This window comes from Sarcophilus harrisii, chromosome 3 (genome assembly GCF_902635505.1).
Source record: "Sarcophilus harrisii chromosome 3, mSarHar1.11, whole genome shotgun sequence".
Lineage (NCBI taxonomy): Eukaryota > Metazoa > Chordata > Mammalia > Dasyuromorphia > Dasyuridae > Sarcophilus > Sarcophilus harrisii.
The window spans coordinates 525,612,546-525,627,104 of NC_045428.1; positions in this window are offsets into that span (position 1 = coordinate 525,612,546).

Genomic DNA, 14,559 nt, shown 5'->3' on the forward strand with positions numbered 1-14,559 from the left:
ATAATACTGGTGAGGCTTTGTAAATATTATCCCTAGCTAAATATCTGTGAAATATTCCTAGCTAGAATCCTGAAGAGAAGACATATTACGGACCTGGACCATTAATTCAAAAGGGAATTTAAAAAGTGGTCTTGGAGGGGATACTCCAAAAGGAAGCCAAGGATTGGAGATGATAAGGAAACACTATTGTTCTTAATTGGCAAATATACTATCCTTGTATAATTTCTCATTCTCATCCTTCTTGACATGAGAGATCTAATGAGCAAAGGGATAGAAATAAAAGATGTTTGTGTACAAGAACAGCTAGAGATACAGGTTTACCTTTAATTTACCTAATTAGGTAAATTTACCTATAATTTACCTTTAAATAGAATGACATTAACAAATAATCCTGGTGAGATACTGGATACTAGTAGACTCTACATATCCAGTAAGATTCAGTTCCAAAAGTTTAATAAATCTATATATTAAGGAATAATATTTTAAGTCATTGGCTTTGTTAATAAAATAACATTAATTAAATATCTAGAAAATGGCATGTCATGGTAAAAAGAATGCCAGATTTAATCACAGAACCTGGGCTGAAATCCCACTTTTGCTATTTAATCTGGGCAAGGTCTTAACCCTTTCTGGTTCTCGGTTTCTCCTCTATTAAATGAGGAAATTGGATTGGGCAGCTTGTGGTTAGTTTTTAGTTTTAGCTTTTAGCCTATTTTTGTTTGATTTTGAGGAATACAGAAAAAAAATCACCATATAGTCCTGCTCTCACTTCATTCTGTTTGCCCCATTCTTAACAACCTCTTCTTCTCACAGTTATGGTTAATTGCCATCTCCTGGGGATCTGTTTGTATAGATGTACTCCTGCCTTCATGAGACTTTCATCCTCCCAAAGACCAGACATACTAGATATTAATAAACACATATGTTTTGGGGGCATGACTACTTTTCTCAATCATTTTCTTTCCCCCAAATACATTACACACTACTTCCCATTTAGTACCTGGTATGGAAAGGTATGCATCAGTTGGATCAGGTAATTATTTTCTTGTCTTCTTTCCTCTTGTCTTGTCTATTCATTGCCCCCTTTAATTACCAAAACTCATGAGAGTACCATTACTCACACACCCTCTATAGTCTTGGGAGGAGACCCCTCTCTGGGACAGAGGGTGATTAACCAGACTTCTTTCGCTCTAAATGCACATGAGATCATCTTTCCCTCTCCCCCTCCATTCTCTGCCATAATTATAGTCCCATAGAAAGACCTGAGGACAAGAAGACATGGCTTCTAATCTTGGCACTGCCACAAACTCCCTGAGATAAGCCCTTTAACTTTTTTGCACCCTGGTTTCGTTATTAGTCTATTAGAATGATAATTTATTTTTGAGAATGGCAAGAAACAAACTGTAAAGGTAATGTAAAACAACGTTTCTTAAACTGTGGTGTGTGATCCCACATAGGACCTTATAAATGAATGTAGAGGTCCCAAAATTATGACTTTTTAATCAGCAAATGTTTAATTTGTATATCTTTCCACCCAGGATCATGTAAATATTTCTCAGATGAACAGGAGTGGTGAGTGGAAAAAGTTTAAGAAGCTCTGCTTAAAAATAAATTAAATGTGTTTTAGAAAAAGAAGAAATTATTATTCTCAATCTTTTACAATGAAATTGGAAATGTCCTCAGTATTCTAGGACCCGTCAAGCATGTCAATTTTACTTCTGTCTCATTCCCTCATTAACTTCTCCCCGTCTTGGCTTTTGTGATCTGTCGATTGGCAATGATATCACTTTGCCCTTTTCTCTCAGAAATGCTATTTAGATGAAGAGGCACCTGTCTGAATGTGATGTTCTTTGAAATCAGGGCCCTCACACCATAACCATAGCCCTTATTGCAAGATGTTGTTTCTTCCTTACACACACTCCATTCCCATCAATTGGAGCACTCCATGTGAAGCTGATGTATTTGTAGCATTTATTTGTAATCAGGGTAGATCATTGGAGTACAGGTAACTAAAACCAACAGATCAAGGCAGATGTAATCTTCTTCACATATGCAATCACTTAGAAAGCACCTAATCCATGTGGACCAGAATTTGGGTACTGAATGAGATACAAAGTTTATTTAAGACACAGTCCCTGTTCATATGTAACTTGTAGGAGGAGAGATGTATCTGAGTTTGAGAATGAGTGGTACCAACATTAGAGATCAATCAGCAAGAAAATAGCAATTAACTAGGATATTAAAGGATGATTTGAAATTCAGCAGGTGAAGAGCAGAGAGAAGATTCAAACAGCAGGAGTAGTGTGAGTGAAGGAATGCCTTCCACTCTCAGAGTCCTGTCCATTTACTTGGTATGTATCTTGTATCTAGCTAGTTTTTCACATGTCATCCCTACCATCAGGATATAAGTTCCTTGAGGGAAAGAGTTGTATTTTTGCCTTTCTTTGCATCCCTAGCACTTACCACAGAACCCGATATACAGTAAGCACTAAATAAATGCTTGCTGACTTGATTGAATTGTGAAGCTGAGAAAATGCAGAAGATAGAAAGTAGTTTAGTCTGCTTGGAGTACAGAGTGTGTGAAGTGTAGTGAGATAAATGAAATAAATCTGATTGGTGCCATATTATGGAAGGCCTTGAATGCTATGCAGAGGAGTTTGAATTTAATAGGTGAAAAACAAGCTACTGATTTTTTTTTTCTTAGCAGGGGAATGCCCATAAAGGAAATGGGAAGAGAGGAAGGCAGTCTGGAAATTCCAAGAACTGGAGGAAAAAGCCCTACAGCTCTTGGCTCATTTGGAGCTTGCCAGATCCTTCCTTTTCTATGATGTCTCCAAGGTTCTCTAGGTTTAGGGAAATCAATCATTCAATCAATGAGCCTTTAATAAGTACCCAATATATCTTAGGCTGTGTGCTAGCACAGGAGATACAAAGAACTTTTGCCCATAGAGATAATTTCTGTTAATATGATAAGTCCTCTAGCAAGTAAAATCTTCACTTAGGTAGAATATTTGGAAAGAAGCAAGTCTGTAAATACATGTAAGCAGATAGTATTTCTTTGTTCAAGCAATGTTTTTTTTTACATGAAACTTTTCCTGATTCCCCCTGCCTCCAGTTGCTAATATACTCTCTCACTCTCTCTCTCTCTCTCTCTCTCTCCATACACACATACTACTTTGTATTTATTTTGTACATATTCGATATATAATGATTTATGTCCATGATTCCCCCACGTACATGGGGGGAATCATGGACATAAATCATTCATATATATATATTGTGAGGGCTTGGTCAGTCAGTTTTATTTCTGTCTTTGTACGTAGCAACAATGAATGTTTAAAAATGCTTATTGATTGATTTGGGAGATATAAAGAATATACATGCAATTGATATAATACCCAATTAAAAGATACACCAATTAATCTAATTATACACTGAAGTCCATAGGGAAAGATTCTTTGATTGCACTTAATGCCAGTAAAACCTTTTATATCCTGATAAGTAGATTTAGCTTTGTGGCATATTCTTTGCAGGTCCATACACCCCCTTTGGCCCAAGATTACTGATGTTCCAGATGTTGTTTGTTGTTGATATTTTGTTGGAGACTGATTAGAGTTAGTTGGACACATGATGCCATGTCAGTAAGTACAGTCCCTGACTTGTCTCAGAGGCTGCTCCAAAACAAAAGCATATGCTATCAGTCTTTTACTGCCTGTTCTGCCGAGTCAGAGCATCTCTGAAATTCACGGCCATAGGCCAAGACATTTTAGTTAAAAATAAACTAAGAACTAAATGATAGACTGGGAAATTAGTGCTGTCCACTCTCCAGCCAGTAGCCCTTTTTGCTGTTGCTTGGGTGATTTTTTTAAGTGTCTCCCATCATGCTTCAGCAACTGTAATGGTGTGTTGCCCTTTAGAGTGGCCTAGTTGACAGGTAGGAATCACTTCTACTTTAATGGAAACATAACCCACAATGCTGCTATTAACCTATGGTTTTCTTACTTTAACCTCCTGTGCTCTCCAGAAGAAAACCAATCATTTCCCTCTGGGGAAATTAGAGATTACATAGCATTTTTTATTCTATTCACTGTATGGCAAGTCATCTTTATTTATTTTATTATTACTTAAAAATATTTTTATTGTAAAAATTCATTCATTCATTTATTTCAAAATATAGCTTATTATTTGTTGATGTCACTCTTTGCTGGATAAAAGTCTGATTATAATTTAAGGAGAAAAGTTTTGTAAGCTGTAACAGAATTTTCAGGGCTGGCTGACTGTGTAGTAACTGGTTATATATCTATCCACATGAATTCAAATGGCCTATGTAAAATACATTAGTCATGAACTATATGGGAACAATTCTTAGATTCTGTTTCATGTAGTCTACAAATTTTACTCTTTTGTTCCATGAAGTAAAATCTGGGTCTGCAAATTAACCACTTAAACACTCATGACTTTATGCTAAGACAGTCCATCTACAGGTCTCAATTGATCATTTGGAAGGCTCAGATGACTAATATTGTGAAGTGACTAACTATGGAGAGAAAGAAACATAAGGATTTAAAGACAGAGTGATTTACAATAGCTGCCTCACTTCCCACATCTCACGCCATTATCCCCTACAATTTGGATGAAGTTCCTGTTATTCTCTGCAAGGTCACTAGCAACTTCATATTCGATGACCTCTACTCAGTCTTTACCAGTTCTACATCTTTTTGTCAGTCAGTTAACATTTATTAGGTGTTACTATGTAACATCATATTCAGTGACCTGTACTCAATCCTTACTTTCTCTAGATCTTTTTGTCAGTCAATTAACAATTATTAAGTGCTCACTATATACCTGGCACTGTGCTAAGTGATGGGGAAATAAATATACATAAAGGTGGAATCTGACCTCAAGGAAGTTACAGTCTAATGAGGGAAGACAATATATGAAAAGGAAGATGAAAAGGATGGGGATGGAGAAGATGCTCCAGCAGGACTACAGAGCAGCCCCCCAAAGTCCAAAAGCAATGCAGCTGGTGGAAAATAGACAGAAAACTGTTCTAAAACCTCTTTAAATGGAGGTTTTAGAGCTCATGATTCTGCCCTCCAAGTCAAAAGATGTGTAAGGCCAGAGGGTTTCTGTAGCACTTGACACAACTCACCTCCCTCTCCTTCTATATAATCTCTTCTCTTAAATCCTGTGACATTGCTCTTTCCTAATTTTCCTCCTGTCTATCTTTCTTTTTCTCATTTGTTTAGTCTTCTTTTTACTTCCAGTCCCTGTATGAGAGTGGTCTTTAAGATTCTGCTTTTTGCCTTGTCTTTCTCTGCATTTTATTTCCAATTACTGGGTATCATTACTCCAATCTTAACATAACCCAGTCAAAACTCATCATTTTCCCTCCAATGTTGGCCTCTTTTCCAAATCTCTTTTTATTTTTTGATGGTGCCACTATTATCCTAATTACCAAAGCTTGAAACTTCAGAGTCATCTCCTGCTCTTCTCTCCCCCCACATCCAATTAGTTGACAAGCTCTGTCATTTCAACATCTGCAATATCTCTCACATCTGTTTCCTCCTTACCACTCACACTGTCATCACCCTGGTTTAGGCCTTTATTTCTTCTCACCTGGATTATTGTAATAGTCTCCTAATTAATCACCCTACACCTAATCACTCCTCTCAACAATACAGCCTTTACATTTATGCCAAAGTAATTTTCCCAATGCAGAAGCCTAATCATGCTAAAAAATCTTCACTAGTTTCTTCATTATTTATAATCCAAATAGTTTCACTGACATTTGATGTCCTTCCATAATTCCCAACTTTATTTCACTATAAAAAATACCCTAAGAATATAGATATAGATATTTTGGTCAAATTGGACTTCTTTCTTTCTTTTTTTTTTTTTTTTTAAATTAAAGCTTTTTATTTTCAAAACATATGCATGGATAATTCTTCAACATTAACCTTTGCCATTAAGACAATTCTGAGAATTGCACATCTCTCAGACTGGCTAGGATGACAGGAAAAGATAATGCTGAATGTTGGAGGGGATGTGGGAAAACTGGGACACTGATACATTGTTGGTGGAGTTGTGAACAGATCAACCATTCTGGAGAGCAATTTGCAAATATGGTCAAAAAGTTATCCAACTGTGCAAACCCTTTGACCCAACAGTATTTCTATTGGGCTTATATCCCAAAGAGATCTTAAAGGAGGGAAAGGGACCCACATGTACAAAAATGTTTGTGGCAGCCCTCTTTGTAGTGGCAAGAAACTAGCAATTGAATGGATGCCCATCAATTGGAGAATGGCTGAATAAGTTATGGAACATGAATGTTATGGAATGTTATTGTTCTGTAAGAAATGACCAGAAGGATGAATACAGAGAGGCTTGGAGAGATTTACATGAACTGATTTCAACAATGAGATAATTCAAACTAGTGCTACTTGTTCAGTGATGAAGAGAGCCATCTACACCCAAATGTGGGAAATGAGTGTGGACCACAACATAGAATTTTCACTCTTTCTCTTGTTTGCTTGCAATTTGCTTTTTCTCATTTTTTTCCTTCTTGATCCGATTTTTCTCATGCAGCAAGATAACTATAACTATATACATATATTGGATTTAAATATATTTTAATTTTTTTAACATGTATTGGACTACCTGCCATCTAAGGGAGGGGGTGGGGGAAGGAGGGGAAAATTTGGAACAGAAGGTTTTGCAAGGGTCAATGTTGAAAAGTTACCCATGCATATGTTTTGTAAATAAAAAGCTTAAAAAAAAATCTTTGCAAAAGCTTGTGTTTCAATTCCCACCCCCTTCCCCACCTCCTCCCCTAGATGGCAAGTAGTCCAGTATATGTTAAACATGGTAAAAATATATTTTAAACCCACAAATTGGACTGCCTTTTATCTCTAATTTTGTCCTATGATTCCCATCTCTTTCATTTTGTATTCAACATAGCGTGCTTGAAAGGGGCTCTATTTAAAACCTTCAAGCATCTGATCAAGTCAGGTTGCTACCTTTTGTGTGGCCTTCTTTGAACTGCTTAAATGGAATTCATCTCACCTGCCTGGTATCCCATCCTTTTATGCATAACCATTTTAAAATTTAGATTATTAATATTTGTGTTGTTTAACTCCCCTGTTAGGAGCCTGCACATGTACTTAATTTGGAATTATCATGATTAACAGATGACATCCAGTTGTCTTTTAGCTGTTTGGTGAGGAGAAGGGGGTGCAGAGTAACTCAATTCTTACACACAGCACCAGTCATGAAAGTGGACTATTGATTGGATTGGGGATTCTGTTGTGAATAGAGAAAGATCCCTTTGGTTCAAAGCTAACATGTCTTCCAAAAAGTGAGTGACAATTATACTGATGGTCTAGCAAGGCTTAAAATGAAGGTGATTAGATACAATCTCAAACTCTAAATGAGGGAGGAGCTAAGAAGTGGGGTCAAGAAAGAAAATGATTAGATGCTTGTGATTAGAAGACATAAGAGGGGCTTTAAGGAATCTTAATTTCTGTTCTCAAGATGGCTACATGGTGGATGGGAGAGGAGAAGCTGATTCTCTCTCTCTCTCTCTCTCTCTCTCTCTCTCTCTCTCTCTCTCTCTCTCTGTGTGTGTGTGTGTGCATGTGTGTCTTCCTCTCTTTCTTTCCCTATCTCTCTCTCTCTTACATTTTGTCTCTCTTCTCTTCCTGAGAACTGAACAGCAGGAATCATACTGATTCCTCATTTTCATCATTTTCAGTGGAGTCTAGAAGGCTAATCTCCTGGCAAGAAGAAGAGTAGCAGGTTTTGTACCCTTTTTTTTTTTTTTTGCTTTTCTTTTTTGAAACTGGGAATTCTCTATGGCTTCCTGCCAAATTAAGATTAACAAGACCGAGGAGAGGTATTCATTGCCATCTTAATTTCAGACATAATTTAAAAAATTTTTCAAGATAATTTTTAAGAATTCTATTTTTATTACATAGGATTCATTTTTGATAGATGTTTATGTTTGCATTAAACTAGAATTTCCACTGGCAGTTTTAGATAATATATGAGAATTCATAATTCCTATTAAATCTTTGTCTTATGAACAAAATAATATGTTTTTATTTAGTTACATAACCATCTTTAACAGATTTGGGGTATGGAAGGTTCAATAATATTCTACCAGCACATAAACTCTTTGAAAGCAGCCAATCAGCCAATCAATGCTTAAGCACCTACTCTAGGACAAACTTTGTTCTAGATAGAGAGGATACAAGTACAAAAGTGAAACAATTTAGCTCTCAAGGATCTTATATTATATAGGAAACAACATGTGTATATACATCTATGTCTATGTAACTATATATAAATTAATATGTCAAATAATCAATAAAAATCAATATATAATAAATAATATACAAGTATAATATGATAAATAATAAAAAGTATGGGATATAATATATCATAATATATTATATATAATAAATAATAATAAGCATATATATTACATGATATACACACAAAACAAATCTATTGGTAATTTTTATTGGAAAAACTTCATGTGGGACAAAAGGAACTTTGTTTTACTCATCTTTTTTTTTTTCTGCTGTCCAGTACAATGTTTTGCCATTAGTAGATGCTGAATAAATTTATTGAATCGAGTCTAATTGAAAAGGGTCTTGGTAGCATTGTTGCTGATAAATTGTCCTTCTTCATTAGTGAGTGGTCTTATATTTTGATTTAAAGTTGAGTGGGATTATAAGTGATGCCAGTGAGCCTGTCATAGCTAAGCCATGTATCAGGACCTGCTCAGACAGAGCCCCTTTTAACAACTAAAAGGGGAAAGAGTTGCCAAGGGTAAAAAAAAGGAAACTGTAGCAACCCAACAAGTGGTTACTTCATTATAGGAGGATAAAATTTAGAGCTAGCAGGAACCCTAAAGACTCACTCATTTTATAAATGTGAGAACTGAAGATAGAGGAGTAAAGAGACACAGCTAGTAAATGGTTGTGTTGCATAATTCTTCATCTTGAGATATACTTGATCCTGACCTGCTTCTGAGACTTGTTTTTCTCAGATCTAGCAAACTTGTGACACTTCACAACTTGGCACCTAAATTAGGTCAATACTGCCTCAGGTGGGTCTGGTACCTCATCTTCAAGATTGAGATGAAATAAGACATTTCTTGAACATCTAGCAGTAAACAAAGGGATGTTTATTTATCCATAATGGGGAAAAACTAATTTCGAAAGGACGCTGAATTAATTCAGCTCAACATAAAATTGGACTTTTTAATCTTCTAGTCAGAAGCCTGAAGAATGAGCTGGGTATCTTTTTCTGCCTTGACTTTTAGTTAGTCTCCTAAGAAACTACATCAATGCCTTGAACCTTTAGTCCCTTGATTGAACCAATTAAATCATCAGGATAGTTTCAATACCTTCTAAAGAAAAAACAGGTTAGCTACTATAGGATAGTCCATCAGAATATTGCTCCTACTAAAACGAAGGTCCAAAGTCCAGCCCTGCTCTCTCTTGTGTTAGTCAGGTAACCTTCCCCTCTTCTATACCTGTGAAAAGTTTTATTATGACTATTTAGGTCTTCTACTTGCAGCTTTGTTCTAAGGTCTTTGCCAGACTTCCTGATACTACTACTTTCTCCAGAAAACAACTTGTGACCCCAGGTAGCCTCTTACACCATAAGTTATCCCACAAACATTGTTCACAAAGCTAGATGGAGAGGTTTGAGCTATGGAGGGCCAATTTGGCTCTAAGAGACCTGTAGCCTGTTTGTATTAGATGTATTAGATGAGGGATAAATTGTAGCATCTGGGTGCGGCAAGGAAAGATGCTTAGCACTACCATCTTCAAAACGGCCTATGAATATTTTATGAATATGAATATGAAAAAGTTCATTTCTCCCAAATGCTAAGGAATAGCCCATATGGTAATCATTTCCTCCTTTTGAACAGAGGAATTGTAGCAGACACATTACGTGACTGGTTCCATGCCACAGAAAAAGAGCGTGTCAATTAGAATGAGGGTTAGATCCCAAGAGTGGCTCCCTTTCCAGTTGGGATTCATGAGATTTGCTTGCATATATTTTCTCCAGATGGGACTTCCAATGAAGACATGATTGATCATTGATAAGATCAAAGATGTAGAGCAAGAGAGACTTTAGAAGTCATTTAATCTAACCCTCATCATATTAACGATTAGAAAGCTGAGATTTAGGGAGGCCATCATGATTAAGTGGGAAGAAAGCACGCTTAAGTTGAAAGATTAATGTTGGAGCACTGAAGCTGAATCTTGGCTTCACCACTTAATATCTGCTGATTTTGAACAAGTTATATAGGCCCTTTAAGTCTCAGTCTTTTCTTCTGTAAAATTAGAGGGACTGAATTGAATGACTTCCAGCTTTACATATCTGGTTCTACGAGGTTAACTGAAGTCACAAAGTTGTAATTTGTCCCTTTTAAAAATTTCTCTGCTCTTGTAACAAGTGGGACAAAGTGGCTGTTCCTGAAGCCATCATGTGTTTTTCTCATAGTACTTGGAGATAGGTTAAGATGATAGGTCCAGAATCAGTATTCAGTTATTTATGGTTCTTTCATATAGTCTATTTTTGCTCTATTAGGAAAAGAAAAAAGAAATAAAACTCCCCCCCCCCCCCTTAGTTCATCAAAAACAGGAAGCCAAAGGTATGAATATTCTTCCTGTGAACTGTCAGAGAAATGAACATGCATGCCTGAGTATGGGTTATTTGAGATACTATAGTAGACATTTGCAGCTGTCTGTCTCCCTCTTTGGTCAAAACCAGGACCCATGGGAGCTAGGGTACAGTGGGCTAGATTGTCCCTGCACTGCTGCCTTCCAAGTTAAGCCTCTGTAGAGTCTAATAGTCTGAATATTGGGTGTGGCTACTAAAAAAAAGCAGCCCACACTGCAGTCCCCAGAGTGATTTTGTGGGAGCACATGCAGGGGGAATAAACTTGACTCCTGGGGTGTGTGTCAGAGATAGAGCATCAGACATGTACTGACGAGTAAGCGGATGAGGCAGTCCCATTGCAGTAGAACTGGTCCAGGACAGCTGCTCCTGATGGGGAGAGGGGAACCTGGAGACCAGGATCATTTCAACATCCCATGCAGAATCAAAAACCCACACACTATTGTTGCAAGGAATCCGTTTGGCTTTCCTAATTCAGCTCCCCATTAACTCCCTGGTTACTTAATTTCTTCATTTGTGAGGAGTGATATGACTTTCAGAATTAAGCTTGTGAGTCATGAGTATCAGGGAGAAGAGGACCACAGTCCTTCCATGATGTCATTTGGACTGGAGCAAAACTATAGGTTCATCAGAGAAAATCCTTTCTATCATTTCTTGTAGAAACAGGCCTATCTACTCTGGGAGCAAAAGGCTATCTCCTTCTCCCTCAGGGGAGGGAGAGGGAGAGGATTAATGAGATCATATTCAGAGTTCCTGAAAGCAAAGACACTATATAAATAGCAAGGATTCTTCCTCTAATGCTTGCTTAAAATAGCCCTTTTTATTCCTTATGGGTGCTGAGAAAGTGTGATGGAATTTGTGCCCCAATTCACCTCACCTGCTCTACCTTCTCTTTCCCCTCCCCTCTCTTGCTACCTATTGGAGAGATTGGCTATTGCTACCTTTGCCATTCAATGAGTACCACTTTTTTACCCCTACCTGTAGCCAGAACTTTGTAAAATAATGAATTAGGTGATCCCTTTTAGCTTTGATGCTCTATTTTCCCTGGTCCCTTTAGGTGAACCCTTTGATGCTTCCTGGTCCCTTTATACCCAAGTGTGGTTCTAGGTTTACCACTTTGGTCTACCCATCTTCACTGTTGATACTGGATACCAATACCCAACAACTAAACAGATATTCTGGCATCTCCATTTGACCACGGCCAAGCTCTTCCCAATGAATTGTCCTATCAGTTTCATACCTTTTCCTTACAACATGACACCAGGCTAATATTATAAATGACTAATCAGTTCTCCCATGCCAATTGGGCAGTGAGAGAGAGAGAGAGAGAGCATGGCATGTAAAAACAAAAAAAAAATCATTTTAGTGTATCTATTTATTTATTTGCTCATTTATTCAGCATTTATTAAGGGCTTTCCATGTGACATTGAGAAAGGAAATTCTGGGAACAGCTCATACAATGGAGAAAGCAACTGAGGTATGGAGTTGAGGAATATCAGAATCAGGGTATCCAGCCTGCTTTGTGCAGAGTACCATGCTAATCACTGGGAAGACAAAGGTAAAAATATAATAGTCCCAGCCCATGAGGAGCTTACATTCTACTTAGAGCACAGGATGCAGTTAGGAAGACCTGGGCAAGAATTTCTCCTCAACTACTTATTTATCTGGATAGTCCTGAGCAAGTCTCTCAAGGTGTTTCTTAATCCCAATTTCCTTACTGGCAAAATAAGAATAAGTCCTATGTGAAGTTTAACTTGAAAGATTATGAATATCAAGTGAGATGAAATGTAGAGTACTTAGAAGTCTTTAAAACATTAACAAAGTTCAGCTATGTTATTATAATGAGAGAGCAGTTGGAGAACACTTATCATTGTTTCTTACTAATATTTTTGCAACAGCTTTTGTGAATGTTATGTGTAACCCATAGAGTCTAGGGAAATAACCAGCATTCATATATGAATATCCATATTGGTCTGCCAAATTTTCCTGCTAAAAATTCAAACTCTGCCCTGTGCCATATATGTCTGATGTTGAATAGCAACTGCAGTATACTGTGCCACAACCTTTCAACAGCTCTGTTCCTAATGAGACTAGTTGAAGGTCAGGGATCCCCCATTAGGGATACCTACTGATGGAACACATTATTTTCATTCCTTAGGCAATAATTTGCACTTAGAAAGAGGGTCTATCCCTCTAAGGGACTAGGATTAGGGAAAGTTGAAAAGAAGTGAAAGAATGAAAATGATAAAAATAATTTGCAAATGAGGAATTTGTCTGAAGATATTCCCCCCTTAAAAGAAGGAGATTTTTTGAATTCTCAGAATTCAAGATCAATTTTCAGGACATGATCATTGTAGGAAAATTCTTTTTGTCTTTCTTTGACTGTAATAATCTAAAAATCATCTCAAGGTGACCATAGCAAAGCTGTAGGTAAGGGACTTTTATGCCTTCTCCATGTCAGAACTATTGCTTTAAACAAATTCTAGATACCATATTACTTGATATTTTTTGTGACATATACAGTTCCAGCTAATAGTTGTGCAGATATTTCACAGTATGTCCTCTTTCTCAATAACTTTTGAGATGTCTATGTGCTTTCCATTCCTGAACTTTTAGTCCCATCTTGGTTTACATCTAACATGGATAATTAATTATAAACACTTCCTCCCTAAAACTTTTGCCTTTACCACTGCCATTTCTAGTTAATTTTCTGGGATAGTGTCCAAGTTAAAATATTTATTAGAATTAGTGAACACCAATTTCAGGCCTTTACCCTGAATATACATGGCTTTTCATCATTGAAGAGGTTTTGTGTTTTGTGTGTGCGTTTTTTCAGTTGTCATGCTCAAATAATTCCTTAGCTTGTGGATAACCTATCAGTTTTGAGAGAATTCTCCTCCTTACTAGTCCAGTTGCTAAATTGCATTGTGCTGTAACTGTTCTCAGAGTCTTTCTAGATTGAAAGGACTTTCTAGAACTTTTGAGCTGCTGGCATACCCATTAAGAAAACTCAGGGTCAACTTCACAAAGAATCAACAATGCAGGACTTTTATAGAAATCCAGAGCAAAGAAAGCTTCAGTGTACCAGGTAAGGAACACTTCTTTGGGATACTGATTAAAATAAATAGAGATGGGAATAGCACTAGGGAAAAAGGAATGTGGAAAAGAGAAGATGTGGATGAAATCACAGAACTGCTGAAGCATTGAAATAAGGAATATTATTCAAATGAAATTTCCTTGTATTTTAGTTAATAAATTTTTTCTAATGCAACACAATTATATTCCTAACACAGTTTTACTAGAAAATATTGTGAATTTAATGCAAAGAGAAAAATTAAGTGTTCTATAGCATTTTTCTTTTGTCTAGGGATTCCAAAGGTTATTATAAATCTGCTCTAAATGACACCTGTAGAGCGACTTGCTATGTGTTCTTTAAAAGTGAAAAAGTGATAGTCTAGAAAAATAAAGATACCTATCAAAATCAGATATTGTGGCATGTATCATTATTTATCTTAATGAGAATTCATTCATTTGTACATGATACCTTTTGAAAGAGGATAGATTTTATTAGAACAAATAGTATTTTTGTCTATATATAATGAGAGTATCAACTCCTCTTTCCCATTATATAACAAATTGTATGTACCATAACTTATACTATGATTTTTAATTTGTGGAAAGGTCTTATGCAAAGGCTTTGCATAGATCCACTGGAAAGAGATGAATAAGTTTACCAAAAATAGATAATATCAAAGGAAAAACAATAAAAAAAATTATCAAATTCCCCATCCCCATCTCAGTTTCTTGACTCCTCTTATCTTTTCACCTCTTCTCCATACCTATTTCTCATTATCCATG